At 46.3% G+C, this 26,196-nt stretch overlaps 56 non-coding genes across 56 annotated transcripts; 16 read left to right on the plus strand and 40 right to left on the minus strand.

Annotated features, from left to right (window-relative positions):
• Positions 1-1,946: 1,946 nt before the first annotated feature.
• On the plus strand, positions 1,947-2,018 carry trnad-guc (transfer RNA aspartic acid (anticodon GUC)). The gene has a single exon. It is a non-coding gene; the product is annotated as a tRNA-Asp (tRNA).
• A 462-nt stretch (positions 2,019-2,480) lies between these two features.
• On the plus strand, positions 2,481-2,552 carry trnad-guc (transfer RNA aspartic acid (anticodon GUC)). The gene has a single exon. It is a non-coding gene; the product is annotated as a tRNA-Asp (tRNA).
• Positions 2,553-5,292: 2,740 nt separating this feature from the next.
• trnav-uac (transfer RNA valine (anticodon UAC)) lies at positions 5,293-5,365 on the minus strand. The gene has a single exon. It is a non-coding gene; the product is annotated as a tRNA-Val (tRNA).
• A 285-nt stretch (positions 5,366-5,650) lies between these two features.
• trnad-guc (transfer RNA aspartic acid (anticodon GUC)) lies at positions 5,651-5,722 on the plus strand. Its single transcript has one exon. It is a non-coding gene; the product is annotated as a tRNA-Asp (tRNA).
• Positions 5,723-5,826: 104 nt separating this feature from the next.
• On the minus strand, positions 5,827-5,899 carry trnav-uac (transfer RNA valine (anticodon UAC)). The gene has a single exon. It is a non-coding gene; the product is annotated as a tRNA-Val (tRNA).
• Positions 5,900-6,360: 461 nt separating this feature from the next.
• Positions 6,361-6,433, minus strand: trnav-uac (transfer RNA valine (anticodon UAC)). The gene has a single exon. It is a non-coding gene; the product is annotated as a tRNA-Val (tRNA).
• A 461-nt stretch (positions 6,434-6,894) lies between these two features.
• Positions 6,895-6,967, minus strand: trnav-uac (transfer RNA valine (anticodon UAC)). The gene has a single exon. It is a non-coding gene; the product is annotated as a tRNA-Val (tRNA).
• A 285-nt stretch (positions 6,968-7,252) lies between these two features.
• Positions 7,253-7,324, plus strand: trnad-guc (transfer RNA aspartic acid (anticodon GUC)). The gene has a single exon. It is a non-coding gene; the product is annotated as a tRNA-Asp (tRNA).
• Positions 7,325-7,428: 104 nt separating this feature from the next.
• trnav-uac (transfer RNA valine (anticodon UAC)) lies at positions 7,429-7,501 on the minus strand. Its single transcript has one exon. It is a non-coding gene; the product is annotated as a tRNA-Val (tRNA).
• A 285-nt stretch (positions 7,502-7,786) lies between these two features.
• trnad-guc (transfer RNA aspartic acid (anticodon GUC)) lies at positions 7,787-7,858 on the plus strand. Its single transcript has one exon. It is a non-coding gene; the product is annotated as a tRNA-Asp (tRNA).
• Positions 7,859-7,962: 104 nt separating this feature from the next.
• On the minus strand, positions 7,963-8,035 carry trnav-uac (transfer RNA valine (anticodon UAC)). Its single transcript has one exon. It is a non-coding gene; the product is annotated as a tRNA-Val (tRNA).
• A 461-nt stretch (positions 8,036-8,496) lies between these two features.
• Positions 8,497-8,569, minus strand: trnav-uac (transfer RNA valine (anticodon UAC)). The gene has a single exon. It is a non-coding gene; the product is annotated as a tRNA-Val (tRNA).
• Positions 8,570-9,030: 461 nt separating this feature from the next.
• Positions 9,031-9,103, minus strand: trnav-uac (transfer RNA valine (anticodon UAC)). The gene has a single exon. It is a non-coding gene; the product is annotated as a tRNA-Val (tRNA).
• Positions 9,104-9,388: 285 nt separating this feature from the next.
• On the plus strand, positions 9,389-9,460 carry trnad-guc (transfer RNA aspartic acid (anticodon GUC)). The gene has a single exon. It is a non-coding gene; the product is annotated as a tRNA-Asp (tRNA).
• A 104-nt stretch (positions 9,461-9,564) lies between these two features.
• trnav-uac (transfer RNA valine (anticodon UAC)) lies at positions 9,565-9,637 on the minus strand. The gene has a single exon. It is a non-coding gene; the product is annotated as a tRNA-Val (tRNA).
• A 461-nt stretch (positions 9,638-10,098) lies between these two features.
• On the minus strand, positions 10,099-10,171 carry trnav-uac (transfer RNA valine (anticodon UAC)). The gene has a single exon. It is a non-coding gene; the product is annotated as a tRNA-Val (tRNA).
• A 461-nt stretch (positions 10,172-10,632) lies between these two features.
• trnav-uac (transfer RNA valine (anticodon UAC)) lies at positions 10,633-10,705 on the minus strand. Its single transcript has one exon. It is a non-coding gene; the product is annotated as a tRNA-Val (tRNA).
• Positions 10,706-10,990: 285 nt separating this feature from the next.
• Positions 10,991-11,062, plus strand: trnad-guc (transfer RNA aspartic acid (anticodon GUC)). Its single transcript has one exon. It is a non-coding gene; the product is annotated as a tRNA-Asp (tRNA).
• A 104-nt stretch (positions 11,063-11,166) lies between these two features.
• trnav-uac (transfer RNA valine (anticodon UAC)) lies at positions 11,167-11,239 on the minus strand. The gene has a single exon. It is a non-coding gene; the product is annotated as a tRNA-Val (tRNA).
• Positions 11,240-11,700: 461 nt separating this feature from the next.
• Positions 11,701-11,773, minus strand: trnav-uac (transfer RNA valine (anticodon UAC)). The gene has a single exon. It is a non-coding gene; the product is annotated as a tRNA-Val (tRNA).
• A 460-nt stretch (positions 11,774-12,233) lies between these two features.
• Positions 12,234-12,306, minus strand: trnav-uac (transfer RNA valine (anticodon UAC)). The gene has a single exon. It is a non-coding gene; the product is annotated as a tRNA-Val (tRNA).
• Positions 12,307-12,591: 285 nt separating this feature from the next.
• On the plus strand, positions 12,592-12,663 carry trnad-guc (transfer RNA aspartic acid (anticodon GUC)). The gene has a single exon. It is a non-coding gene; the product is annotated as a tRNA-Asp (tRNA).
• A 104-nt stretch (positions 12,664-12,767) lies between these two features.
• On the minus strand, positions 12,768-12,840 carry trnav-uac (transfer RNA valine (anticodon UAC)). The gene has a single exon. It is a non-coding gene; the product is annotated as a tRNA-Val (tRNA).
• Positions 12,841-13,301: 461 nt separating this feature from the next.
• trnav-uac (transfer RNA valine (anticodon UAC)) lies at positions 13,302-13,374 on the minus strand. Its single transcript has one exon. It is a non-coding gene; the product is annotated as a tRNA-Val (tRNA).
• Positions 13,375-13,835: 461 nt separating this feature from the next.
• Positions 13,836-13,908, minus strand: trnav-uac (transfer RNA valine (anticodon UAC)). Its single transcript has one exon. It is a non-coding gene; the product is annotated as a tRNA-Val (tRNA).
• A 285-nt stretch (positions 13,909-14,193) lies between these two features.
• Positions 14,194-14,265, plus strand: trnad-guc (transfer RNA aspartic acid (anticodon GUC)). Its single transcript has one exon. It is a non-coding gene; the product is annotated as a tRNA-Asp (tRNA).
• A 104-nt stretch (positions 14,266-14,369) lies between these two features.
• trnav-uac (transfer RNA valine (anticodon UAC)) lies at positions 14,370-14,442 on the minus strand. The gene has a single exon. It is a non-coding gene; the product is annotated as a tRNA-Val (tRNA).
• A 461-nt stretch (positions 14,443-14,903) lies between these two features.
• Positions 14,904-14,976, minus strand: trnav-uac (transfer RNA valine (anticodon UAC)). The gene has a single exon. It is a non-coding gene; the product is annotated as a tRNA-Val (tRNA).
• A 461-nt stretch (positions 14,977-15,437) lies between these two features.
• Positions 15,438-15,510, minus strand: trnav-uac (transfer RNA valine (anticodon UAC)). Its single transcript has one exon. It is a non-coding gene; the product is annotated as a tRNA-Val (tRNA).
• Positions 15,511-15,795: 285 nt separating this feature from the next.
• Positions 15,796-15,867, plus strand: trnad-guc (transfer RNA aspartic acid (anticodon GUC)). The gene has a single exon. It is a non-coding gene; the product is annotated as a tRNA-Asp (tRNA).
• Positions 15,868-15,971: 104 nt separating this feature from the next.
• On the minus strand, positions 15,972-16,044 carry trnav-uac (transfer RNA valine (anticodon UAC)). Its single transcript has one exon. It is a non-coding gene; the product is annotated as a tRNA-Val (tRNA).
• A 461-nt stretch (positions 16,045-16,505) lies between these two features.
• Positions 16,506-16,578, minus strand: trnav-uac (transfer RNA valine (anticodon UAC)). Its single transcript has one exon. It is a non-coding gene; the product is annotated as a tRNA-Val (tRNA).
• Positions 16,579-17,039: 461 nt separating this feature from the next.
• Positions 17,040-17,112, minus strand: trnav-uac (transfer RNA valine (anticodon UAC)). The gene has a single exon. It is a non-coding gene; the product is annotated as a tRNA-Val (tRNA).
• Positions 17,113-17,397: 285 nt separating this feature from the next.
• On the plus strand, positions 17,398-17,469 carry trnad-guc (transfer RNA aspartic acid (anticodon GUC)). The gene has a single exon. It is a non-coding gene; the product is annotated as a tRNA-Asp (tRNA).
• A 104-nt stretch (positions 17,470-17,573) lies between these two features.
• On the minus strand, positions 17,574-17,646 carry trnav-uac (transfer RNA valine (anticodon UAC)). Its single transcript has one exon. It is a non-coding gene; the product is annotated as a tRNA-Val (tRNA).
• Positions 17,647-18,107: 461 nt separating this feature from the next.
• trnav-uac (transfer RNA valine (anticodon UAC)) lies at positions 18,108-18,180 on the minus strand. Its single transcript has one exon. It is a non-coding gene; the product is annotated as a tRNA-Val (tRNA).
• A 461-nt stretch (positions 18,181-18,641) lies between these two features.
• trnav-uac (transfer RNA valine (anticodon UAC)) lies at positions 18,642-18,714 on the minus strand. Its single transcript has one exon. It is a non-coding gene; the product is annotated as a tRNA-Val (tRNA).
• A 285-nt stretch (positions 18,715-18,999) lies between these two features.
• trnad-guc (transfer RNA aspartic acid (anticodon GUC)) lies at positions 19,000-19,071 on the plus strand. The gene has a single exon. It is a non-coding gene; the product is annotated as a tRNA-Asp (tRNA).
• Positions 19,072-19,175: 104 nt separating this feature from the next.
• trnav-uac (transfer RNA valine (anticodon UAC)) lies at positions 19,176-19,248 on the minus strand. The gene has a single exon. It is a non-coding gene; the product is annotated as a tRNA-Val (tRNA).
• A 461-nt stretch (positions 19,249-19,709) lies between these two features.
• Positions 19,710-19,782, minus strand: trnav-uac (transfer RNA valine (anticodon UAC)). Its single transcript has one exon. It is a non-coding gene; the product is annotated as a tRNA-Val (tRNA).
• A 461-nt stretch (positions 19,783-20,243) lies between these two features.
• Positions 20,244-20,316, minus strand: trnav-uac (transfer RNA valine (anticodon UAC)). The gene has a single exon. It is a non-coding gene; the product is annotated as a tRNA-Val (tRNA).
• A 285-nt stretch (positions 20,317-20,601) lies between these two features.
• Positions 20,602-20,673, plus strand: trnad-guc (transfer RNA aspartic acid (anticodon GUC)). The gene has a single exon. It is a non-coding gene; the product is annotated as a tRNA-Asp (tRNA).
• Positions 20,674-20,777: 104 nt separating this feature from the next.
• trnav-uac (transfer RNA valine (anticodon UAC)) lies at positions 20,778-20,850 on the minus strand. The gene has a single exon. It is a non-coding gene; the product is annotated as a tRNA-Val (tRNA).
• Positions 20,851-21,311: 461 nt separating this feature from the next.
• Positions 21,312-21,384, minus strand: trnav-uac (transfer RNA valine (anticodon UAC)). The gene has a single exon. It is a non-coding gene; the product is annotated as a tRNA-Val (tRNA).
• Positions 21,385-21,845: 461 nt separating this feature from the next.
• On the minus strand, positions 21,846-21,918 carry trnav-uac (transfer RNA valine (anticodon UAC)). The gene has a single exon. It is a non-coding gene; the product is annotated as a tRNA-Val (tRNA).
• A 285-nt stretch (positions 21,919-22,203) lies between these two features.
• Positions 22,204-22,275, plus strand: trnad-guc (transfer RNA aspartic acid (anticodon GUC)). The gene has a single exon. It is a non-coding gene; the product is annotated as a tRNA-Asp (tRNA).
• A 104-nt stretch (positions 22,276-22,379) lies between these two features.
• Positions 22,380-22,452, minus strand: trnav-uac (transfer RNA valine (anticodon UAC)). Its single transcript has one exon. It is a non-coding gene; the product is annotated as a tRNA-Val (tRNA).
• Positions 22,453-22,913: 461 nt separating this feature from the next.
• trnav-uac (transfer RNA valine (anticodon UAC)) lies at positions 22,914-22,986 on the minus strand. Its single transcript has one exon. It is a non-coding gene; the product is annotated as a tRNA-Val (tRNA).
• Positions 22,987-23,447: 461 nt separating this feature from the next.
• trnav-uac (transfer RNA valine (anticodon UAC)) lies at positions 23,448-23,520 on the minus strand. The gene has a single exon. It is a non-coding gene; the product is annotated as a tRNA-Val (tRNA).
• A 285-nt stretch (positions 23,521-23,805) lies between these two features.
• trnad-guc (transfer RNA aspartic acid (anticodon GUC)) lies at positions 23,806-23,877 on the plus strand. Its single transcript has one exon. It is a non-coding gene; the product is annotated as a tRNA-Asp (tRNA).
• Positions 23,878-23,981: 104 nt separating this feature from the next.
• trnav-uac (transfer RNA valine (anticodon UAC)) lies at positions 23,982-24,054 on the minus strand. Its single transcript has one exon. It is a non-coding gene; the product is annotated as a tRNA-Val (tRNA).
• Positions 24,055-24,515: 461 nt separating this feature from the next.
• Positions 24,516-24,588, minus strand: trnav-uac (transfer RNA valine (anticodon UAC)). Its single transcript has one exon. It is a non-coding gene; the product is annotated as a tRNA-Val (tRNA).
• A 461-nt stretch (positions 24,589-25,049) lies between these two features.
• Positions 25,050-25,122, minus strand: trnav-uac (transfer RNA valine (anticodon UAC)). The gene has a single exon. It is a non-coding gene; the product is annotated as a tRNA-Val (tRNA).
• A 461-nt stretch (positions 25,123-25,583) lies between these two features.
• Positions 25,584-25,656, minus strand: trnav-uac (transfer RNA valine (anticodon UAC)). Its single transcript has one exon. It is a non-coding gene; the product is annotated as a tRNA-Val (tRNA).
• Positions 25,657-25,941: 285 nt separating this feature from the next.
• trnad-guc (transfer RNA aspartic acid (anticodon GUC)) lies at positions 25,942-26,013 on the plus strand. The gene has a single exon. It is a non-coding gene; the product is annotated as a tRNA-Asp (tRNA).
• Positions 26,014-26,117: 104 nt separating this feature from the next.
• On the minus strand, positions 26,118-26,190 carry trnav-uac (transfer RNA valine (anticodon UAC)). Its single transcript has one exon. It is a non-coding gene; the product is annotated as a tRNA-Val (tRNA).
• Between the last annotated feature and the right edge of the window lie 6 nt (positions 26,191-26,196).

The following is a 26,196-nucleotide window of genomic DNA, read 5'->3' on the forward strand; positions in this document are numbered from 1 at the left end:
GGTCAATGTTTCCGCCCAGTTTCGAACTGGGGACCTTTCGCGTGTTAGGCGAACGTGATAACCACTACACTACGGAAACCACAGCTAGGTTTCTTTTGAACATATGCCTGCTCTTTGCGGAAGATCTTGATCTGATGGCTGATCTGAAGAGAATATAGTGGACAGTATCTCTGCCTGTCACGCAGAAGACCAGGGTTCGATTCCCTGACGGGGAGAGTCTTCGTCAAACAGTAAGCGTATGCTCAGACTGGAAGCGTAGTCTTCTTTAATTGACCAAGTGAATAATTTTCTTTTGCAGATAGGGCGGGAAAAAGGTTAATGTTTCCGCCCAGTTTCGAACTGGGGACCTTTCGCGTGTTAGGCGAACGTGATAACCACTACACTACGGAAACCACAGCTAGGTTTCTTTTGAACATATGCCTGCTCTTTGCGGAAGATCTTGATCTGATGGCTTCATCATGACTTGACCTTCATCACTATGCTACAGTTTGACGTCAGTTCTAAAGCGGTGGGGATGAGAATCAATTCCTACATGTACGAGGCTGTGGTTTTCCGCTAGGAAGTTGAGGACTGATCAAACCCAGCCAGGACTGAATTTTCGCTGGAAGGGAAAGTGTTCAAGTGCGTACCTTCTCTTCACAACGGCCAGAAATCTGGCATAAGAATTTCAGAGTGATTCCTCGTTAGTATAGTGGACAGTATCTCTGCCTGTCACGCAGAAGACCAGGGTTTGATTCCCTGACGGGGAGAGTCTTCGTCAAACAGTAAGCTTATGCTCAGACTGGAAGCGTAGTCTTTTTTTAATTGACAATGTGAATGATTTTCTGCTGCAGACATGGCGGGAAGAAGGTCAATGTTTCCGCCCAGTTTCGAACTGGGGACCTTTCGCGTGTTAGGCGAACGTGATAACCACTACACTACGGAAACCACAGCTAGGTTTCTTTTGAACATATGCCTGCTCTTTGCGGAAGATCTTGATCTGATGGCTGATCTGATGAGAATATAGTGGACAGTATCTCTGCCTGTCACGCAGAAGACCAGGGTTCGATTCCCTGACGGGGAGAGTCTTCGTCAAACAGTAAGCGTATGCTCAGACTGGAAGCGTAGTCTTTTTTAATTGACCAAGTGAATCATTTTCTTTTGCAGACAGCGCGGGAAAAAGGTCAATGTTTCCGCCCAGTTTCGAACTGGGGACCTTTCGCGTGTTAGGCGAACGTGATAACCACTACACTACGGAAACCACAGCTAGGTTTCTTTTGAACATATGCCTGCTCTTTGCGGAAGATCTTGATCTGATGGCTGATCTGATGAGAATATAGTGGACAGTATCTCTGCCTGTCACGCAGAAGACCAGGGTTCGATTCCCTGACGGGGAGAGTCTTCGTCAAACAGTAAGCGTATGCTCAGACTGGAAGCGTAGTCTTTTTTAATTGACCAAGTGAATCATTTTCTTTTGCAGACAGCGCGGGAAAAAGGTCAATGTTTCCGCCCAGTTTCGAACTGGGGACCTTTCGCGTGTTAGGCGAACGTGATAACCACTACACTACGGAAACCACAGCTAGGTTTCTTTTGAACATATGCCTGCTCTTTGCGGAAGATCTTGATCTGATGGCTGATCTGATGAGAATATAGTGGACAGTATCTCTGCCTGTCACGCAGAAGACCAGGGTTCGATTCCCTGACGGGGAGAGTCTTCGTCAAACAGTAAGCGTATGCTCAGACTGGAAGCGTGGTCTTTTTTAATTGACCAAGTGAATCATTTTCTTTTGCAGACAGCGCGGGAAAAAGGTCAATGTTTCCGCCCAGTTTTGAACTGGGGACCTTTCGCGTGTTAGGCGAACGTGATAACCACTACACTACGGAATTTTCGCCGGAAGGGAAAGTGTTCAAGTGCGTACCTTCTCTTCACAACGGCCAGAAATCTGGCATAAGGATTTCAGAGTGATTCCTCGTTAGTATAGTGGACAGTATCTCTGCCTGTCACGCAGAAGACCAGGGTTCGATTCCCTGACGGGGAGAGTCTTCGTCAAACAGTAAGCGTATGCTCAGACTGGAAGCGTAGTCTTCTTTAATTGACCAAGTGAATAATTTTCTTTTGCAGACAGGGCGGGAAAAAGGTTAATGTTTCCGCCCAGTTTCGAACTGGGGACCTTTCGCGTGTTAGGCGAACGTGATAACCACTACACTACGGAAACCACAGCTAGGTTTCTTTTGAACACATGCCTGCTCTTTGGGGAAGATCTTGATCTGATGGCTTCATCATGACTTGACCTTCATCACTATGCTACAGTTTGACGTCAGTTCTAAAGCGGTCGGGATGAGAATCAATTCCTACATGTACGAGGCTGTGGTTTTCCGCTAGGAAGTTGAGGACTGATCAAATCCAGCCAGGACTGAATTTTCGCTGGAAGGGAAAGTGTTCAAGTGCGTACCTTCTCTTCACAACGGCCAGAAATCTGGCAAAAGGATTTCAGAGTGATTCCTCGTTAGTATAGTGGACAGTATCTCTGCCTGTCACGCAGAAGACCAGGGTTCGATTCCCTGACGGGGAGAGTCTTCGTCAAACAGTAAGCTTATGCTCAGACTGGAAGCGTAGTCTTTTTTTAATTGACAATGTGAATGATTTTCTGCTGCAGACATGGCGGGAAAAAGGTCAATGTTTCCGCCCAGTTTCGAACTGGGGACCTTTCGCGTGTTAGGCGAACGTGATAACCACTACACTACGGAAACCACAGCTAGGTTTCTTTTGAACATATGCCTGCTCTTTGCGGAAGATCTTGATCTGATGGCTGATCTGATGAGAATATAGTGGACAGTATCTCTGCCTGTCACGCAGAAGACCAGGGTTCGATTCCCTGACGGGGAGAGTCTTCGTCAAACAGTAAGCGTATGCTCAGACTGGAAGCGTAGTCTTTTTTAATTGACCAAGTGAATCATTTTCTTTTGCAGACAGCGCGGGAAAAAGGTCAATGTTTCCGCCCAGTTTCGAACTGGGGACCTTTCGCGTGTTAGGCGAACGTGATAACCACTACACTACGGAAACCACAGCTAGGTTTCTTTTGAACATATGCCTGCTCTTTGCGGAAGATCTTGATCTGATGGCTGATCTGAAGAGAATATAGTGGACAGTATCTCTGCCTGTCACGCAGAAGACCAGGGTTCGATTCCCTGACGGGGAGAGTCTTCGTCAAACAGTAAGCGTATGCTCAGACTGGAAGCGTAGTCTTTTTTAATTGACCAAGTGAATCATTTTCTTTTGCAGACAGCGCGGGAAAAAGGTCAATGTTTCCGCCCAGTTTCGAACTGGGGACCTTTCGCGTGTTAGGCGAACGTGATAACCACTACACTACGGAAACCACAGCTAGGTTTCTTTTGAACATATGCCTGCTCTTTGCGGAAGATCTTGATCTGATGGCTGATCTGATGAGAATATAGTGGACAGTATCTCTGCCTGTCACGCAGAAGACCAGGGTTCGATTCCCTGACGGGGAGAGTCTTCGTCAAACAGTAAGCTTATGCTCAGACTGGAAGCGTAGTCTTTTTTTAATTGACAATGTGAATGATTTTCTGCTGCAGACATGGCGGGAAGAAGGTCAATGTTTCCGCCCAGTTTCGAACTGGGGACCTTTCGCGTGTTAGGCGAACGTGATAACCACTACACTACGGAAACCACAGCTAGGTTTATTTTGAACATATGCCTGCTCTTTGCGGAAGATCTTGATCTGATGGCTGATCTGAAGAGAATATAGTGGACAGTATCTCTTCCTGTCACGCAGAAGACCAGGGTTCGATTCCCTGACGGGGAGAGTCTTCGTCAAACAGTAAGCGTATGCTCAGACTGGAAGCGTAGTCTTCTTTAATTGACCAAGTGAATAATTTTCTTTTGCAGATAGGGCGGGAAAAAGGTTAATGTTTCCGCCCAGTTTCGAACTGGGGACCTTTTGCGTGTTAGGCGAACGTGATAACCACTACACTACGGAAACCACAGCTAGGTTTCTTTTGAACATATGCCTGCTCTTTGCGGAAGATCTTGATCTGATGGCTTCATCATGACTTGACCTTCATCACTATGCTACAGTTTGACGTCAGTTCTAAAGCGGTGGGGATGAGAATCAATTCCTACATGTACGAGGCTGTGGTTTTCCGCTAGGAAGTTGAGGACTGATCAAACCCAGCCAGGACTGAATTTTCGCTGGAAGGGAAAGTGTTCAAGTGCGTACCTTCTCTTCACAACGGCCAGAAATCTGGCATAAGAATTTCAGAGTGATTCCTCGTTAGTATAGTGGACAGTATCTCTGCCTGTCACGCAGAAGACCAGGGTTTGATTCCCTGACGGGGAGAGTCTTCGTCAAACAGTAAGCTTATGCTCAGACTGGAAGCGTAGTCTTTTTTTAATTGACAATGTGAATGATTTTCTGCTGCAGACATGGCGGGAAGAAGGTCAATGTTTCCGCCCAGTTTCGAACTGGGGACCTTTCGCGTGTTAGGCGAACGTGATAACCACTACACTACGGAAACCACAGCTAGGTTTATTTTGAACATATGCCTGCTCTTTGCGGAAGATCTTGATCTGATGGCTGATCTGAAGAGAATATAGTGGACAGTATCTCTTCCTGTCACGCAGAAGACCAGGGTTTGATTCCCTGACGGGGAGAGTCTTAGTCAAACAGTAAGCGTATGCTCAGACTGGAAGCGTAGTCTTCTTTAATTGACCAAGTGAATAATTTTCTTTTGCAGATAGGGCGGGAAAAAGGTTAATGTTTCCGCCCAGTTTCGAACTGGGGACCTTTCGCGTGTTAGGCGAACGTGATAACCACTACACTACGGAAACCACAGCTAGGTTTCTTTTGAACATATGCCTGCTCTTTGGGGAAGATCTTGATCTGATGGCTTCATCATGACTTGACCTTCATCACTATGCTACAGTTTGACGTCAGTTCTAAAGCGGTCGGGATGAGAATCAATTCCTACATGTACGAGGCTGTGGTTTTCCGCTAGGAAGTTGAGGACTGATCAAACCCAGCCAGGACTGAATTTTCGCCGGAAGGGAAAGTGTTCAAGTGCGTACCTTCTCTTCACCACGGCCAGAAATCTGGCATAAGGATTTCAGAGTGATTCCTCGTTAGTATAGTGGACAGTATCTCTGCCTGTCATGCAGAAGACCAGGTTTCGATTCCCTGACGGGGAGAGTCTTCGTCAAACAGTAAGCGTATGCTCAGACTGGAAGCGTAGTCTTTTTTAATTGACCAAGTGAATAATTTTCTTTTGCAGAGAAGACGGGATAAAGGTCAATGTTTCCGCCCAGTTTCGAACTGGGGACCTTTCGCGTGTAAGGCGAACGTGATAACCACTACACTACAAAAACCACGGCTAGGTTTCTCTTGAACATATCCCTGCTCTTTGCGGAAGATCTTGATCTGATGGCTTCATCATGACTTGACCTTCATCACTATGCTACAGTTTGACGTCAGTTCTAAAGCGGTCGGGATGAGAATCAATTCCTACATGTACGAGGCTGTGGTTTTCCGCTAGGAAGTTGAGGACTGATCAAACCCAGCCAGGACTGAATTTTTGCCGGAAGGGAAAGTGTTCAAGTGCGTACCTTCTCTTCACAACGGCCAGAAATCTGGCATAAGGATTTCAGAGTGATTCCTCGTTAGTATAGTGGACAGTATCTCTGCCTGTCATGCAGAAGACCAGGGTTCGATTCCCTGACGGGGAGAGTCTTCGTCAAACAGTAAGCGTATAGTCAGACTGGAAGCGTAGTCTTTTTTAATTGACCAAGTGAATAATTTTCTTTTGCAGACAGGGCGGGAAAAAGGTCAATGTTTCCGCCCAGGTTCGAACTGGGGACCTTCCGCGTGTAAGGCGAACGTGATAACCACTACACTACGGAAACCACAGCTAGGTTTCTTTTAAACATATGCCTGCTCTTTGCGGAAGATCTTGATCTGATGGCTTCATCATGACTTGACCGTCATCACTATGCTACAGTTTAAAGTCAGTTCTAAAGCGGTCGGGATGAGAATCAATCCCTACATGTACGAGGCTGTGGTTTTCCGCTAGGAAGTTGAGGACTGATCAAATCCAGCCAGGACTGAATTTTTGCCGGAAGGGAAAGTGTTCAAGTGCGTACCTTCTCTTCACAACGGCCAGAAATCTGGCATAAGGATTTCAGAGTGATTCCTCGTTAGTATATTGGACAGTATCTCTGCCTGTCACGCAGAAGACCAGGTTTCGATTCCCTGACGGGGAGAGTCTTCGTCAAACAGTAAGCGTATAGTCAGACTGGAAGCGTAGTGTTTTTTAATTGACCAAGTGAATAATTTTCTTTTGCAGACAGGGCGGGAAAAAGGTCAATGTTTCCGCCCAGTTTCGAACTGGGGACCTTTCGCGTGTAAGGCGAACGTGATAACCACTACACTACGGAAACCACAGCTAGGTTTCTTTTGAACATATGCCTGCTCTTTGCGGAAGATCTTGATCTGATGGCTTCATCATGACTTGACCTTCATCACTATGCTACAGTTTGACGTCAGTTCTAAAGCGGTCGGGATGAGAATCAATTCCTACATGTACGAGGCTGTGGTTTTCCGCTAGGAAGTTGAGGACTGATCAAACCCAGCCAGGACTGAATTTTCGCCGGAAGGGAAAGTGTTCAAGTGCGTACCTTCTCTTCACCACGGCCAGAAATCTGGCATAAGGATTTCAGAGTGATTCCTCGTTAGTATAGTGGACAGTATCTCTGCCTGTCATGCAGAAGACCAGGTTTCGATTCCCTGACGGGGAGAGTCTTCGTCAAACAGTAAGCGTATGCTCAGACTGGAAGCGTAGTCTTTTTTAATTGACGAAGTGAATAATTTTCTTTTGCAGAGAAGGCGGGATAAAGGTCAATGTTTCCGCCCAGTTTCGAACTGGGGACCTTTCGCGTGTAAGGCGAACGTGATAACCACTACACTACAAAAACCACGGCTAGGTTTCTCTTGAACATATCCCTGCTCTTTGCGGAAGATCTTGATCTGATGGCTTCATCATGACTTGACCTTCATCACTATGCTACAGTTTGACGTCAGTTCTAAAGCGGTCGGGATGAGAATCAATTCCTACATGTACGAGGCTGTGGTTTTCCGCTAGGAAGTTGAGGACTGATCAAACCCAGCCAGGACTGAATTTTTGCCGGAAGGGAAAGTGTTCAAGTGCGTACCTTCTCTTCACAACGGCTAGAAATCTGGCATAAGGATTTCAGAGTGATTCCTCGTTAGTATAGTGGACAGTATCTCTGCCTGTCATGCAGAAGACCAGGGTTCGATTCCCTGACGGGGAGAGTCTTCGTCAAACAGTAAGCGTATGCTCAGACTGGAAGCGTAGTCTTTTTTAATTGACCAAGTGAATAATTTTCTTTTGCAGAGAAGGCGGGATAAAGGTCAATGTTTCCGCCCAGTTTCGAACTGGGGACCTTTCGCGTGTAAGGCGAACGTGATAACCACTACACTACAAAAACCACGGCTAGGTTTCTCTTGAACATATCCCTGCTCTTTGCGGAAGATCTTGATCTGATGGCTTCATCATGACTTGACCTTCATCACTATGCTACAGTTTGACGTCAGTTCTAAAGCGGTCGGGATGAGAATCAATTCCTACATGTACGAGGCTGTGGTTTTCCGCTAGGAAGTTGAGGACTGATCAAACCCAGCCAGGACTGAATTTTTGCCGGAAGGGAAAGTGTTCAAGTGCGTACCTTCTCTTCACAACGGCTAGAAATCTGGCATAAGGATTTCAGAGTGATTCCTCGTTAGTATAGTGGACAGTATCTCTGCCTGTCATGCAGAAGACCAGGGTTCGATTCCCTGACGGGGAGAGTCTTCGTCAAACAGTAAGCGTATAGTCAGACTGGAAGCGTAGTCTTTTTTAATTGACCAAGTGAATAATTTTCTTTTGCAGACAGGGCGGGAAAAAGGTCAATGTTTCCGCCCAGGTTCGAACTGGGGACCTTCCGCGTGTAAGGCGAACGTGATAACCACTACACTACGGAAACCACAGCTAGGTTTCTTTTAAACATATGCCTGCTCTTTGCGGAAGATCTTGATCTGATGGCTTCATCATGACTTGACCGTCATCACTATGCTACAGTTTAAAGTCAGTTCTAAAGCGGTCGGGATGAGAATCAATCCCTACATGTACGAGGCTGTGGTTTTCCGCTAGGAAGTTGAGGACTGATCAAATCCAGCCAGGACTGAATTTTCGCCGGAAGGGAAAGTGTTCAAGTGCGTACCTTCTCTTCACAACGGCCAGAAATCTGGCATAAGGATTTCAGAGTGATTCCTCGTTAGTATAGTGGACAGTATCTCTGCCTGTCACGCAGAAGACCAGGTTTCGATTCCCTGACGGGGAGAGTCTTCGTCAAACAGTAAGCGTATAGTCAGACTGGAAGCGTAGTCTTTTTTAATTGACCAAGTGAATAATTTTCTTTTGCAGACAGGGCGGGAAAAAGGTCAATGTTTCCGCCCAGTTTCGAACTGGGGACCTTTCGCGTGTAAGGCGAACGTGATAACCACTACACTACGGAAACCACAGCTAGGTTTCTTTTGAACATATGCCTGCTCTTTGCGGAAGATCTTGATCTGATGGCTTCATCATGACTTGACCTTCATCACTATGCTACAGTTTGACGTCAGTTCTAAAGCGGTCGGGATGAGAATCAATTCCTACATGTACGAGGCTGTGGTTTTCCGCTAGGAAGTTGAGGACTGATCAAACCCAGCCAGGACTGAATTTTCGCCGGAAGGGAAAGTGTTCAAGTGCGTACCTTCTCTTCACCACGGCCAGAAATCTGGCATAAGGATTTCAGAGTGATTCCTCGTTAGTATAGTGGACAGTATCTCTGCCTGTCATGCAGAAGACCAGGTTTCGATTCCCTGACGGGGAGAGTCTTCGTCAAACAGTAAGCGTATGCTCAGACTGGAAGCGTAGTCTTTTTTAATTGACCAAGTGAATAATTTTCTTTTGCAGAGAAGGCGGGATAAAGGTCAATGTTTCCGCCCAGTTTCGAACTGGGGACCTTTCGCGTGTAAGGCGAACGTGATAACCACTACACTACAAAAACCACGGCTAGGTTTCTCTTGAACATATCCCTGCTCTTTGCGGAAGATCTTGATCTGATGGCTTCATCATGACTTGACCTTCATCACTATGCTACAGTTTGACGTCAGTTCTAAAGCGGTCGGGATGAGAATCAATTCCTACATGTACGAGGCTGTGGTTTTCCGCTAGGAAGTTGAGGACTGATCAAACCCAGCCAGGACTGAATTTTTGCCGGAAGGGAAAGTGTTCAAGTGCGTACCTTCTCTTCACAACGGCCAGAAATCTGGCATAAGGATTTCAGAGTGATTCCTCGTTAGTATAGTGGACAGTATCTCTGCCTGTCATGCAGAAGACCAGGGTTCGATTCCCTGACGGGGAGAGTCTTCGTCAAACAGTAAGCGTATAGTCAGACTGGAAGCGTAGTCTTTTTTAATTGACCAAGTGAATAATTTTCTTTTGCAGACAGGGCGGGAAAAAGGTCAATGTTTCCGCCCAGGTTCGAACTGGGGACCTTCCGCGTGTAAGGCGAACGTGATAACCACTACACTACGGAAACCACAGCTAGGTTTCTTTTAAACATATGCCTGCTCTTTGCGGAAGATCTTGATCTGATGGCTTCATCATGACTTGACCGTCATCACTATGCTACAGTTTAAAGTCAGTTCTAAAGCGGTCGGGATGAGAATCAATCCCTACATGTACGAGGCTGTGGTTTTCCGCTAGGAAGTTGAGGACTGATCAAATCCAGCCAGGACTGAATTTTTGCCGGAAGGGAAAGTGTTCAAGTGCGTACCTTCTCTTCACAACGGCCAGAAATCTGGCATAAGGATTTCAGAGTGATTCCTCGTTAGTATATTGGACAGTATCTCTGCCTGTCACGCAGAAGACCAGGTTTCGATTCCCTGACGGGGAGAGTCTTCGTCAAACAGTAAGCGTATAGTCAGACTGGAAGCGTAGTGTTTTTTAATTGACCAAGTGAATAATTTTCTTTTGCAGACAGGGCGGGAAAAAGGTCAATGTTTACGCCCAGTTTCGAACTGGGGACCTTTCGCGTGTAAGGCGAACGTGATAACCACTACACTACGGAAACCACAGCTAGGTTTCTTTTGAACATATGCCTGCTCTTTGCAGAAGATCTTGATCTGATGGCTTCATCATGACTTGACCTTCATCACTATGCTACAGTTTGACGTCAGTTCTAAAGCGGTCGGGATGAGAATCAATTCCTACATGTACGAGGCTGTGGTTTTCCGCTAGGAAGTTGAGGACTGATCAAACCCAGCCAGGACTGAATTTTCGCCGGAAGGGAAAGTGTTCAAGTGCGTACCTTCTCTTCACCACGGCCAGAAATCTGGCATAAGGATTTCAGAGTGATTCCTCGTTAGTATAGTGGACAGTATCTCTGCCTGTCATGCAGAAGACCAGGTTTCGATTCCCTGACGGGGAGAGTCTTCGTCAAACAGTAAGCGTATGCTCAGACTGGAAGCGTAGTCTTTTTTAATTGACGAAGTGAATAATTTTCTTTTGCAGAGAAGGCGGGATAAAGGTCAATGTTTCCGCCCAGTTTCGAACTGGGGACCTTTCGCGTGTAAGGCGAACGTGATAACCACTACACTACAAAAACCACGGCTAGGTTTCTCTTGAACATATCCCTGCTCTTTGCGGAAGATCTTGATCTGATGGCTTCATCATGACTTGACCTTCATCACTATGCTACAGTTTGACGTCAGTTCTAAAGCGGTCGGGATGAGAATCAATTCCTACATGTACGAGGCTGTGGTTTTCCGCTAGGAAGTTGAGGACTGATCAAACCCAGCCAGGACTGAATTTTTGCCGGAAGGGAAAGTGTTCAAGTGCGTACCTTCTCTTCACAACGGCTAGAAATCTGGCATAAGGATTTCAGAGTGATTCCTCGTTAGTATAGTGGACAGTATCTCTGCCTGTCATGCAGAAGACCAGGGTTCGATTCCCTGACGGGGAGAGTCTTCGTCAAACAGTAAGCGTATAGTCAGACTGGAAGCGTAGTCTTTTTTAATTGACCAAGTGAATAATTTTCTTTTGCAGACAGGGCGGGAAAAAGGTCAATGTTTCCGCCCAGGTTCGAACTGGGGACCTTCCGCGTGTAAGGCGAACGTGATAACCACTACACTACGGAAACCACAGCTAGGTTTCTTTTAAACATATGCCTGCTCTTTGCGGAAGATCTTGATCTGATGGCTTCATCATGACTTGACCGTCATCACTATGCTACAGTTTAAAGTCAGTTCTAAAGCGGTCGGGATGAGAATCAATCCCTACATGTACGAGGCTGTGGTTTTCCGCTAGGAAGTTGAGGACTGATCAAATCCAGCCAGGACTGAATTTTCGCCGGAAGGGAAAGTGTTCAAGTGCGTACCTTCTCTTCACAACGGCCAGAAATCTGGCATAAGGATTTCAGAGTGATTCCTCGTTAGTATAGTGGACAGTATCTCTGCCTGTCACGCAGAAGACCAGGTTTCGATTCCCTGACGGGGAGAGTCTTCGTCAAACAGTAAGCGTATAGTCAGACTGGAAGCGTAGTCTTTTTTAATTGACCAAGTGAATAATTTTCTTTTGCAGACAGGGCGGGAAAAAGGTCAATGTTTCCGCCCAGTTTCGAACTGGGGACCTTTCGCGTGTAAGGCGAACGTGATAACCACTACACTACGGAAACCACAGCTAGGTTTCTTTTGAACATATGCCTGCTCTTTGCGGAAGATCTTGATCTGATGGCTTCATCATGACTTGACCTTCATCACTATGCTACAGTTTGACGTCAGTTCTAAAGCGGTCGGGATGAGAATCAATTCCTACATGTACGAGGCTGTGGTTTTCCGCTAGGAAGTTGAGGACTGATCAAACCCAGCCAGGACTGAATTTTCGCCGGAAGGGAAAGTGTTCAAGTGCGTACCTTCTCTTCACCACGGCCAGAAATCTGGCATAAGGATTTCAGAGTGATTCCTCGTTAGTATAGTGGACAGTATCTCTGCCTGTCATGCAGAAGACCAGGTTTCGATTCCCTGACGGGGAGAGTCTTCGTCAAACAGTAAGCGTATGCTCAGACTGGAAGCGTAGTCTTTTTTAATTGACCAAGTGAATAATTTCTTTTGCAGAGAAGGCGGGATAAAGGTCAATGTTTCCGCCCAGTTTCGAACTGGGGACCTTTCGCGTGTAAGGCGAACGTGATAACCACTACACTACAAAAACCACGGCTAGGTTTCTCTTGAACATATCCCTGCTCTTTGCGGAAGATCTTGATCTGATGGCTTCATCATGACTTGACCTTCATCACTATGCTACAGTTTGACGTCAGTTCTAAAGCGGTCGGGATGAGAATCAATTCCTACATGTACGAGGCTGTGGTTTTCCGCTAGGAAGTTGAGGACTGATCAAACCCAGCCAGGACTGAATTTTTGCCGGAAGGGAAAGTGTTCAAGTGCGTACCTTCTCTTCACAACGGCCAGAAATCTGGCATAAGGATTTCAGAGTGATTCCTCGTTAGTATAGTGGACAGTATCTCTGCCTGTCATGCAGAAGACCAGGGTTCGATTCCCTGACGGGGAGAGTCTTTGTCAAACAGTAAGCGTATAGTCAGACTGGAAGCGTAGTCTTTTTTAATTGACCAAGTGAATAATTTTCTTTTGCAGACAGGGCGGGAAAAAGGTCAATGTTTCCGCCCAGGTTCGAACTGGGGACCTTCCGCGTGTAAGGCGAACGTGATAACCACTACACTACGGAAACCACAGCTAGGTTTCTTTTAAACATATGCCTGCTCTTTGCGGAAGATCTTGATCTGATGGCTTCATCATGACTTGACCGTCATCACTATGCTACAGTTTAAAGTCAGTTCTAAAGCGGTCGGGATGAGAATCAATCCCTACATGTACGAGGCTGTGGTTTTCCGCTAGGAAGTTGAGGACTGATCAAATCCAGCCAGGACTGAATTTTTGCCGGAAGGGAAAGTGTTCAAGTGCGTACCTTCTCTTCACAACGGCCAGAAATCTGGCATAAGGATTTCAGAGTGATTCCTCGTTAGTATATTGGACAGTATCTCTGCCTGTCACGCAGAAGACCAGGTTTCGATTCCCTGACGGGGAGAGTCTTCGTCAAACAGTAAGCGTATAGTCAGACTGGAAGCGTAGTGTTTTTTAATTGACCAAGTGAATAATTTTCTTTTGCAGACAGGGCGGGAAAAAGGTCAATGTTTCCACCCAGTTTCGAACTGGGGACCTTTCGCGTGTAAGGCGAACGTGATAACCACTACACTACGGAAACCACAGCTAGGTTTCTTTTGAACATATGCCTGCTCTTTGCGGAAGATCTTGATCTGATGGCTTCATCATGACTTGACCTTCATCACTATGCTACAGTTTGACGTCAGTTCTAAAGCGGTCGGGATGAGAATCAATTCCTACATGTACGAGGCTGTGGTTTTCCGCTAGGAAGTTGAGGACTGATCAAACCCAGCCAGGACTGAATTTTCGCCGGAAGGGAAAGTGTTCAAGTGCGTACCTTCTCTTCACCACGGCCAGAAATCTGGCATAAGGATTTCAGAGTGATTCCTCGTTAGTATAGTGGACAGTATCTCTGCCTGTCATGCAGAAGACCAGGTTTCGATTCCCTGACGGGGAGAGTCTTCGTCAAACAGTAAGCGTATGCTCAGACTGGAAGCGTAGTCTTTTTTAATTGACCAAGTGAATAATTTTCTTTTGCAGAGAAGGCGGGATAAAGGTCAATGTTTCCGCCCAGTTTCGAACTGGGGACCTTTCGCGTGTAAGGCGAACGTGATAACCACTACACTACAAAAACCACGGCTAGGTTTCTCTTGAACATATCCCTGCTCTTTGCGGAAGATCTTGATCTGATGGCTTCATCATGACTTGACCTTCATCACTATGCTACAGTTTGACGTCAGTTCTAAAGCGGTCGGGATGAGAATCAATTCCTACATGTACGAGGCTGTGGTTTTCCGCTAGGAAGTTGAGGACTGATCAAACCCAGCCAGGACTGAATTTTTGCCGGAAGGGAAAGTGTTCAAGTGCGTACCTTCTCTTCACAACGGCCAGAAATCTGGCATAAGGATTTCAGAGTGATTCCTCGTTAGTATAGTGGACAGTATCTCTGCCTGTCATGCAGAAGACCAGGGTTCGATTCCCTGACGGGGAGAGTCTTCGTCAAACAGTAAGCGTATAGTCAGACTGGAAGCGTAGTCTTTTTTAATTGACCAAGTGAATAATTTTCTTTTGCAGACAGGGCGGGAAAAAGGTCAATGTTTCCGCCCATGTTCGAACTGGGGACCTTCCGCGTGTAAGGCGAACGTGATAACCACTACACTACGGAAACCACAGCTAGGTTTCTTTTAAACATATGCCTGCTCTTTGCGGAAGATCTTGATCTGATGGCTTCATCATGACTTGACCGTCATCACTATGCTACAGTTTAAAGTCAGTTCTAAAGCGGTCGGGATGAGAATCAATCCCTACATGTACGAGGCTGTGGTTTTCCGCTAGGAAGTTGAGGACTGATCAAATCCAGCCAGGACTGAATTTTTGCCGGAAGGGAAAGTGTTCAAGTGCGTACCTTCTCTTCACAACGGCCAGAAATCTGGCATAAGGATTTCAGAGTGATTCCTCGTTAGTATATTGGACAGTATCTCTGCCTGTCACGCAGAAGACCAGGTTTCGATTCCCTGACGGGGAGAGTCTTCGTCAAACAGTAAGCGTATAGTCAGACTGGAAGCGTAGTGTTTTTTAATTGACCAAGTGAATAATTTTCTTTTGCAGACAGGGCGGGAAAAAGGTCAATGTTTCCACCCAGTTTCGAACTGGGGACCTTTCGCGTGTAAGGCGAACGTGATAACCACTACACTACGGAAACCACAGCTAGGTTTCTTTTGAACATATGCCTGCTCTTTGCGGAAGATCTTGATCTGATGGCTTCATCATGACTTGACCTTCATCACTATGCTACAGTTTGACGTCAGTTCTAAAGCGGTCGGGATGAGAATCAATTCCTACATGTACGAGGCTGTGGTTTTCCGCTAGGAAGTTGAGGACTGATCAAACCCAGCCAGGACTGAATTTTCGCCGGAAGGGAAAGTGTTCAAGTGCGTACCTTCTCTTCACCACGGCCAGAAATCTGGCATAAGGATTTCAGAGTGATTCCTCGTTAGTATAGTGGACAGTATCTCTGCCTGTCATGCAGAAGACCAGGTTTCGATTCCCTGACGGGGAGAGTCTTCGTCAAACAGTAAGCGTATGCTCAGACTGGAAGCGTAGTCTTTTTTAATTGACCAAGTGAATAATTTTCTTTTGCAGAGAAGGCGGGATAAAGGTCAATGTTTCCGCCCAGTTTCGAACTGGGGACCTTTCGCGTGTAAGGCGAACGTGATAACCACTACACTACAAAAACCACGGCTAGGTTTCTCTTGAACATATCCCTGCTCTTTGCGGAAGATCTTGATCTGATGGCTTCATCATGACTTGACCTTCATCACTATGCTACAGTTTGACGTCAGTTCTAAAGCGGTCGGGATGAGAATCAATTCCTACATGTACGAGGCTGTGGTTTTCCGCTAGGAAGTTGAGGACTGATCAAACCCAGCCAGGACTGAATTTTTGCCGGAAGGGAAAGTGTTCAAGTGCGTACCTTCTCTTCACAACGGCTAGAAATCTGGCATAAGGATTTCAGAGTGATTCCTCGTTAGTATAGTGGACAGTATCTCTGCCTGTCATGCAGAAGACCAGGGTTCGATTCCCTGACGGGGAGAGTCTTCGTCAAACAGTAAGCGTATAGTCAGACTGGAAGCGTAGTCTTTTTTAATTGACCAAGTGAATAATTTTCTTTTGCAGACAGGGCGGGAAAAAGGTCAATGTTTCCGCCCAGGTTCGAACTGGGGACCTTCCGCGTGTAAGGCGAACGTGATAACCACTACACTACGGAAACCACAGCTAGGTTTCTTTTAAACATATGCCTGCTCTTTGCGGAAGATCTTGATCTGATGGCTTCATCATGACTTGACCGTCATCACTATGCTACAGTTTAAAGTCAGTTCTAAAGCGGTCGGGATGAGAATCAATCCCTACATGTACGAGGCTGTGGTTTTCCGCTAGGAAGTTGAGGACTGATCAAATCCAGCCAGGACTGAATTTTTGCCGGAAGGGAAAGTGTTCAAGTGCGTACCTTCTCTTCACAACGGCCAGAAATCTGGCATAAGGATTTCAGAGTGATTCCTCGTTAGTATATTGGACAGTATCTCTGCCTGTCACGCAGAAGACCAGGTTTCGATTCCCTGACGGGGAGAGTCTTCGTCAAACAGTAAGCGTATAGTCAGACTGGAAGCGTAGTGTTTTTTAATTGACCAAGTGAATAATTTTCTTTTGCAGACAGGGCGGGAAAAAGGTCAATGTTTCCACCCAGTTTCGAACTGGGGACCTTTCGCGTGTAAGGCGAACGTGATAACCACTACACTACGGAAACCACAGCTAGGTTTCTTTTGAACATATGCCTGCTCTTTGCGGAAGATCTTGATCTGATGGCTTCATCATGACTTGACCTTCATCACTATGCTACAGTTTGACGTCAGTTCTAAAGCGGTCGGGATGAGAATCAATTCCTACATGTACGAGGCTGTGGTTTTCCGCTAGGAAGTTGAGGACTGATCAAACCCAGCCAGGACTGAATTTTCGCCGGAAGGGAAAGTGTTCAAGTGCGTACCTTCTCTTCACCACGGCCAGAAATCTGGCATAAGGATTTCAGAGTGATTCCTCGTTAGTATAGTGGACAGTATCTCTGCCTGTCATGCAGAAGACCAGGTTTCGATTCCCTGACGGGGAGAGTCTTCGTCAAACAGTAAGCGTATGCTCAGACTGGAAGCGTAGTCTTTTTTAATTGACCAAGTGAATAATTTTCTTTTGCAGAGAAGGCGGGATAAAGGTCAATGTTTCCGCCCAGTTTCGAACTGGGGACCTTTCGCGTGTAAGGCGAACGTGATAACCACTACACTACAAAAACCACGGCTAGGTTTCTCTTGAACATATCCCTGCTCTTTGCGGAAGATCTTGATCTGATGGCTTCATCATGACTTGACCTTCATCACTATGCTACAGTTTGACGTCAGTTCTAAAGCGGTCGGGATGAGAATCAATTCCTACATGTACGAGGCTGTGGTTTTCCGCTAGGAAGTTGAGGACTGATCAAACCCAGCCAGGACTGAATTTTTGCCGGAAGGGAAAGTGTTCAAGTGCGTACCTTCTCTTCACAACGGCCAGAAATCTGGCATAAGGATTTCAGAGTGATTCCTCGTTAGTATAGTGGACAGTATCTCTGCCTGTCATGCAGAAGACCAGGGTTCGATTCCCTGACGGGGAGAGTCTTCGTCAAACAGTAAGCGTATAGTCAGACTGGAAGCGTAGTCTTTTTTAATTGACCAAGTGAATAATTTTCTTTTGCAGACAGGGCGGGAAAAAGGTCAATGTTTCCGCCCAGGTTCGAACTGGGGACCTTCCGCGTGTAAGGCGAACGTGATAACCACTACACTACGGAAACCACAGCTAGGTTTCTTTTAAACATATGCCTGCTCTTTGCGGAAGATCTTGATCTGATGGCTTCATCATGACTTGACCGTCATCACTATGCTACAGTTTAAAGTCAGTTCTAAAGCGGTCGGGATGAGAATCAATCCCTACATGTACGAGGCTGTGGTTTTCCGCTAGGAAGTTGAGGACTGATCAAATCCAGCCAGGACTGAATTTTTGCCGGAAGGGAAAGTGTTCAAGTGCGTACCTTCTCTTCACAACGGCCAGAAATCTGGCATAAGGATTTCAGAGTGATTCCTCGTTAGTATATTGGACAGTATCTCTGCCTGTCACGCAGAAGACCAGGTTTCGATTCCCTGACGGGGAGAGTCTTCGTCAAACAGTAAGCGTATAGTCAGACTGGAAGCGTAGTGTTTTTTAATTGACCAAGTGAATAATTTTCTTTTGCAGACAGGGCGGGAAAAAGGTCAATGTTTCCACCCAGTTTCGAACTGGGGACCTTTCGCGTGTAAGGCGAACGTGATAACCACTACACTACGGAAACCACAGCTAGGTTTCTTTTGAACATATGCCTGCTCTTTGCGGAAGATCTTGATCTGATGGCTTCATCATGACTTGACCTTCATCACTATGCTACAGTTTGACGTCAGTTCTAAAGCGGTCGGGATGAGAATCAATTCCTACATGTACGAGGCTGTGGTTTTCCGCTAGGAAGTTGAGGACTGATCAAACCCAGCCAGGACTGAATTTTCGCCGGAAGGGAAAGTGTTCAAGTGCGTACCTTCTCTTCACCACGGCCAGAAATCTGGCATAAGGATTTCAGAGTGATTCCTCGTTAGTATAGTGGACAGTATCTCTGCCTGTCATGCAGAAGACCAGGTTTCGATTCCCTGACGGGGAGAGTCTTCGTCAAACAGTAAGCGTATGCTCAGACTGGAAGCGTAGTCTTTTTTAATTGACCAAGTGAATAATTTTCTTTTGCAGAGAAGGCGGGATAAAGGTCAATGTTTCCGCCCAGTTTCGAACTGGGGACCTTTCGCGTGTAAGGCGAACGTGATAACCACTACACTACAAAAACCACGGCTAGGTTTCTCTTGAACATATCCCTGCTCTTTGCGGAAGATCTTGATCTGATGGCTTCATCATGACTTGACCTTCATCACTATGCTACAGTTTGACGTCAGTTCTAAAGCGGTCGGGATGAGAATCAATTCCTACATGTACGAGGCTGTGGTTTTCCGCTAGGAAGTTGAGGACTGATCAAACCCAGCCAGGACTGAATTTTTGCCGGAAGGGAAAGTGTTCAAGTGCGTACCTTCTCTTCACAACGGCCAGAAATCTGGCATAAGGATTTCAGAGTGATTCCTCGTTAGTATAGTGGACAGTATCTCTGCCTGTCATGCAGAAGACCAGGGTTCGATTCCCTGACGGGGAGAGTCTTCGTCAAACAGTAAGCGTATAGTCAGACTGGAAGCGTAGTCTTTTTTAATTGACCAAGTGAATAATTTTCTTTTGCAGACAGGGCGGGAAAAAGGTCAATGTTTCCGCCCATGTTCGAACTGGGGACCTTCCGCGTGTAAGGCGAACGTGATAACCACTACACTACGGAAACCACAGCTAGGTTTCTTTTAAACATATGCCTGCTCTTTGCGGAAGATCTTGATCTGATGGCTTCATCATGACTTGACCGTCATCACTATGCTACAGTTTAAAGTCAGTTCTAAAGCGGTCGGGATGAGAATCAATCCCTACATGTACGAGGCTGTGGTTTTCCGCTAGGAAGTTGAGGACTGATCAAATCCAGCCAGGACTGAATTTTTGCCGGAAGGGAAAGTGTTCAAGTGCGTACCTTCTCTTCACAACGGCCAGAAATCTGGCATAAGGATTTCAGAGTGATTCCTCGTTAGTATATTGGACAGTATCTCTGCCTGTCACGCAGAAGACCAGGTTTCGATTCCCTGACGGGGAGAGTCTTCGTCAAACAGTAAGCGTATAGTCAGACTGGAAGCGTAGTGTTTTTTAATTGACCAAGTGAATAATTTTCTTTTGCAGACAGGGCGGGAAAAAGGTCAATGTTTCCACCCAGTTTCGAACTGGGGACCTTTCGCGTGTAAGGCGAACGTGATAACCACTACACTACGGAAACCACAGCTAGGTTTCTTTTGAACATATGCCTGCTCTTTGCGGAAGATCTTGATCTGATGGCTTCATCATGACTTGACCTTCATCACTATGCTACAGTTTGACGTCAGTTCTAAAGCGGTCGGGATGAGAATCAATTCCTACATGTACGAGGCTGTGGTTTTCCGCTAGGAAGTTGAGGACTGATCAAACCCAGCCAGGACTGAATTTTCGCCGGAAGGGAAAGTGTTCAAGTGCGTACCTTCTCTTCACCACGGCCAGAAATCTGGCATAAGGATTTCAGAGTGATTCCTCGTTAGTATAGTGGACAGTATCTCTGCCTGTCATGCAGAAGACCAGGTTTCGATTCCCTGACGGGGAGAGTCTTCGTCAAACAGTAAGCGTATGCTCAGACTGGAAGCGTAGTCTTTTTTAATTGACGAAGTGAATAATTTTCTTTTGCAGAGAAGGCGGGATAAAGGTCAATGTTTCCGCCCAGTTTCGAACTGGGGACCTTTCGCGTGTAAGGCGAACGTGATAACCACTACACTACAAAAACCACGGCTAGGTTTCTCTTGAACATATCCCTGCTCTTTGCGGAAGATCTTGATCTGATGGCTTCATCATGACTTGACCTTCATCACTATGCTACAGTTTGACGTCAGTTCTAAAGCGGTCGGGATGAGAATCAATTCCTACATGTACGAGGCTGTGGTTTTCCGCTAGGAAGTTGAGGACTGATCAAACCCAGCCAGGACTGAATTTTTGCCGGAAGGGAAAGTGTTCAAGTGCGTACCTTCTCTTCACAACGGCTAGAAATCTGGCATAAGGATTTCAGAGTGATTCCTCGTTAGTATAGTGGACAGTATCTCTGCCTGTCATGCAGAAGACCAGGGTTCGATTCCCTGACGGGGAGAGTCTTCGTCAAACAGTAAGCGTATAGTCAGACTGGAAGCGTAGTCTTTTTTAATTGACCAAGTGAATAATTTTCTTTTGCAGACAGGGCGGGAAAAAGGTCAATGTTTCCGCCCAGGTTCGAACTGGGGACCTTCCGCGTGTAAGGCGAACGTGATAACCACTACACTACGGAAACCACAGCTAGGTTTCTTTTAAACATATGCCTGCTCTTTGCGGAAGATCTTGATCTGATGGCTTCATCATGACTTGACCGTCATCACTATGCTACAGTTTAAAGTCAGTTCTAAAGCGGTCGGGATGAGAATCAATCCCTACATGTACGAGGCTGTGGTTTTCCGCTAGGAAGTTGAGGACTGATCAAATCCAGCCAGGACTGAATTTTTGCCGGAAGGGAAAGTGTTCAAGTGCGTACCTTCTCTTCACAACGGCCAGAAATCTGGCATAAGGATTTCAGAGTGATTCCTCGTTAGTATATTGGACAGTATCTCTGCCTGTCACGCAGAAGACCAGGTTTCGATTCCCTGACGGGGAGAGTCTTCGTCAAACAGTAAGCGTATAGTCAGACTGGAAGCGTAGTGTTTTTTAATTGACCAAGTGAATAATTTTCTTTTGCAGACAGGGCGGGAAAAAGGTCAATGTTTCCACCCAGTTTCGAACTGGGGACCTTTCGCGTGTAAGGCGAACGTGATAACCACTACACTACGGAAACCACAGCTAGGTTTCTTTTGAACATATGCCTGCTCTTTGCGGAAGATCTTGATCTGATGGCTTCATCATGACTTGACCTTCATCACTATGCTACAGTTTGACGTCAGTTCTAAAGCGGTCGGGATGAGAATCAATTCCTACATGTACGAGGCTGTGGTTTTCCGCTAGGAAGTTGAGGACTGATCAAACCCAGCCAGGACTGAATTTTCGCCGGAAGGGAAAGTGTTCAAGTGCGTACCTTCTCTTCACCACGGCCAGAAATCTGGCATAAGGATTTCAGAGTGATTCCTCGTTAGTATAGTGGACAGTATCTCTGCCTGTCATGCAGAAGACCAGGTTTCGATTCCCTGACGGGGAGAGTCTTCGTCAAACAGTAAGCGTATGCTCAGACTGGAAGCGTAGTCTTTTTTAATTGACCAAGTGAATAATTTTCTTTTGCAGAGAAGGCGGGATAAAGGTCAATGTTTCCGCCCAGTTTCGAACTGGGGACCTTTCGCGTGTAAGGCGAACGTGATAACCACTACACTACAAAAACCACGGCTAGGTTTCTCTTGAACATATCCCTGCTCTTTGCGGAAGATCTTGATCTGATGGCTTCATCATGACTTGACCTTCATCACTATGCTACAGTTTGACGTCAGTTCTAAAGCGGTCGGGATGAGAATCAATTCCTACATGTACGAGGCTGTGGTTTTCCGCTAGGAAGTTGAGGACTGATCAAACCCAGCCAGGACTGAATTTTTGCCGGAAGGGAAAGTGTTCAAGTGCGTACCTTCTCTTCACAACGGCCAGAAATCTGGCATAAGGATTTCAGAGTGATTCCTCGTTAGTATAGTGGACAGTATCTCTGCCTGTCATGCAGAAGACCAGGGTTCGATTCCCTGACGGGGAGAGTCTTCGTCAAACAGTAAGCGTATAGTCAGACTGGAAGCGTAGTCTTTTTTAATTGACCAAGTGAATAATTTTCTTTTGCAGACAGGGCGGGAAAAAGGTCAATGTTTCCGCCCATGTTCGAACTGGGGACCTTCCGCGTGTAAGGCGAACGTGATAACCACTACACTACGGAAACCACAGCTAGGTTTCTTTTAAACATATGCCTGCTCTTTGCGGAAGATCTTGATCTGATGGCTTCATCATGACTTGACCGTCATCACTATGCTACAGTTTAAAGTCAGTTCTAAAGCGGTCGGGATGAGAATCAATCCCTACATGTACGAGGCTGTGGTTTTCCGCTAGGAAGTTGAGGACTGATCAAATCCAGCCAGGACTGAATTTTTGCCGGAAGGGAAAGTGTTCAAGTGCGTACCTTCTCTTCACAACGGCCAGAAATCTGGCATAAGGATTTCAGAGTGATTCCTCGTTAGTATATTGGACAGTATCTCTGCCTGTCACGCAGAAGACCAGGTTTCGATTCCCTGACGGGGAGAGTCTTCGTCAAACAGTAAGCGTATAGTCAGACTGGAAGCGTAGTGTTTTTTAATTGACCAAGTGAATAATTTTCTTTTGCAGACAGGGCGGGAAAAAGGTCAATGTTTCCACCCAGTTTCGAACTGGGGACCTTTCGCGTGTAAGGCGAACGTGATAACCACTACACTACGGAAACCACAGCTAGGTTTCTTTTGAACATATGCCTGCTCTTTGCGGAAGATCTTGATCTGATGGCTTCATCATGACTTGACCTTCATCACTATGCTACAGTTTGACGTCAGTTCTAAAGCGGTCGGGATGAGAATCAATTCCTACATGTACGAGGCTGTGGTTTTCCGCTAGGAAGTTGAGGACTGATCAAACCCAGCCAGGACTGAATTTTCGCCGGAAGGGAAAGTGTTCAAGTGCGTACCTTCTCTTCACCACGGCCAGAAATCTGGCATAAGGATTTCAGAGTGATTCCTCGTTAGTATAGTGGACAGTATCTCTGCCTGTCATGCAGAAGACCAGGTTTCGATTCCCTGACGGGGAGAGTCTTCGTCAAACAGTAAGCGTATGCTCAGACTGGAAGCGTAGTCTTTTTTAATTGACGAAGTGAATAATTTTCTTTTGCAGAGAAGGCGGGATAAAGGTCAATGTTTCCGCCCAGTTTCGAACTGGGGACCTTTCGCGTGTAAGGCGAACGTGATAACCACTACACTACAAAAACCACGGCTAGGTTTCTCTTGAACATATCCCTGCTCTTTGCGGAAGATCTTGATCTGATGGCTTCATCATGACTTGACCTTCATCACTATGCTACAGTTTGACGTCAGTTCTAAAGCGGTCGGGATGAGAATCAATTCCTACATGTACGAGGCTGTGGTTTTCCGCTAGGAAGTTGAGGACTGATCAAACCCAGCCAGGACTGAATTTTTGCCGGAAGGGAAAGTGTTCAAGTGCGTACCTTCTCTTCACAACGGCTAGAAATCTGGCATAAGGATTTCAGAGTGATTCCTCGTTAGTATAGTGGACAGTATCTCTGCCTGTCATGCAGAAGACCAGGGTTCGATTCCCTGACGGGGAGAGTCTTCGTCAAACAGTAAGCGTATAGTCAGACTGGAAGCGTAGTCTTTTTTAATTGACCAAGTGAATAATTTTCTTTTGCAGACAGGGCGGGAAAAAGGTCAATGTTTCCGCCCAGGTTCGAACTGGGGACCTTCCGCGTGTAAGGCGAACGTGATAACCACTACACTACGGAAACCACAGCTAGGTTTCTTTTAAACATATGCCTGCTCTTTGCGGAAGATCTTGATCTGATGGCTTCATCATGACTTGACCGTCATCACTATGCTACAGTTTAAAGTCAGTTCTAAAGCGGTCGGGATGAGAATCAATCCCTACATGTACGAGGCTGTGGTTTTCCGCTAGGAAGTTGAGGACTGATCAAATCCAGCCAGGACTGAATTTTCGCCGGAAGGGAAAGTGTTCAAGTGCGTACCTTCTCTTCACAACGGCCAGAAATCTGGCATAAGGATTTCAGAGTGATTCCTCGTTAGTATAGTGGACAGTATCTCTGCCTGTCACGCAGAAGACCAGGTTTCGATTCCCTGACGGGGAGAGTCTTCGTCAAACAGTAAGCGTATAGTCAGACTGGAAGCGTAGTCTTTTTTAATTGACCAAGTGAATAATTTTCTTTTGCAGACAGGGCGGGAAAAAGGTCAATGTTTCCGCCCAGGTTCGAACTGGGGACCTTCCGCGTGTAAGGCGAACGTGATAACCACTACACTACGGAAACCACAGCTAGGTTTCTTTTAAACATATGCCTGCTCTTTGCGGAAGATCTTGATCTGATGGCTTCATCATGACTTGACCGTCATCACTATGCTACAGTTTAAAGTCAGTTCTAAAGCGGTCGGGATGAGAATCAATCCCTACATGTACGAGGCTGTGGTTTTCCGCTAGGAAGTTGAGGACTGATCAAATCCAGCCAGGACTGAATTTTTGCCGGAAGGGAAAGTGTTCAAGTGCGTACCTTCTCTTCACAACGGCCAGAAATCTGGCATAAGGATTTCAGAGTGATTCCTCGTTAGTATATTGGACAGTATCTCTGCCTGTCACGCAGAAGACCAGGTTTCGATTCCCTGACGGGGAGAGTCTTCGTCAAACAGTAAGCGTATAGTCAGACTGGAAGCGTAGTGTTTTTTAATTGACCAAGTGAATAATTTTCTTTTGCAGACAGGGCGGGAAAAAGGTCAATGTTTCCACCCAGTTTCGAACTGGGGACCTTTCGCGTGTAAGGCGAACGTGATAACCACTACACTACGGAAACCACAGCTAGGTTTCTTTTGAACATATGCCTGCTCTTTGCGGAAGATCTTGATCTGATGGCTTCATCATGACTTGACCTTCATCACTATGCTACAGTTTGACGTCAGTTCTAAAGCGGTCGGGATGAGAATCAATTCCTACATGTACGAGGCTGTGGTTTTCCGCTAGGAAGTTGAGGACTGATCAAACCCAGCCAGGACTGAATTTTCGCCGGAAGGGAAAGTGTTCAAGTGCGTACCTTCTCTTCACCACGGCCAGAAATCTGGCATAAGGATTTCAGAGTGATTCCTCGTTAGTATAGTGGACAGTATCTCTGCCTGTCATGCAGAAGACCAGGTTTCGATTCCCTGACGGGGAGAGTCTTCGTCAAACAGTAAGCGTATGCTCAGACTGGAAGCGTAGTCTTTTTTAATTGACCAAGTGAATAATTTTCTTTTGCAGAGAAGGCGGGATAAAGGTCAATGTTTCCGCCCAGTTTCGAACTGGGGACCTTTCGCGTGTAAGGCGAACGTGATAACCACTACACTACAAAAACCACGGCTAGGTTTCTCTTGAACATATCCCTGCTCTTTGCGGAAGATCTTGATCTGATGGCTTCATCATGACTTGACCTTCATCACTATGCTACAGTTTGACGTCAGTTCTAAAGCGGTCGGGATGAGAATCAATTCCTACATGTACGAGGCTGTGGTTTTCCGCTAGGAAGTTGAGGACTGATCAAACCCAGCCAGGACTGAATTTTTGCCGGAAGGGAAAGTGTTCAAGTGCGTACCTTCTCTTCACAACGGCCAGAAATCTGGCATAAGGATTTCAGAGTGATTCCTCGTTAGTATAGTGGACAGTATCTCTGCCTGTCATGCAGAAGACCAGGGTTCGATTCCCTGACGGGGAGAGTCTTCGTCAAACAGTAAGCGTATAGTCAGACTGGAAGCGTAGTCTTTTTTAATTGACCAAGTGAATAATTTTCTTTTGCAGACAGGGCGGGAAAAAGGTCAATGTTTCCGCCCATGTTCGAACTGGGGACCTTCCGCGTGTAAGGCGAACGTGATAACCACTACACTACGGAAACCACAGC

This window comes from Pungitius pungitius, unplaced genomic scaffold (assembly GCF_949316345.1).
Source record: "Pungitius pungitius unplaced genomic scaffold, fPunPun2.1 scaffold_44, whole genome shotgun sequence".
In the NCBI taxonomy this organism is placed as follows: domain Eukaryota; kingdom Metazoa; phylum Chordata; class Actinopteri; order Perciformes; family Gasterosteidae; genus Pungitius; species Pungitius pungitius.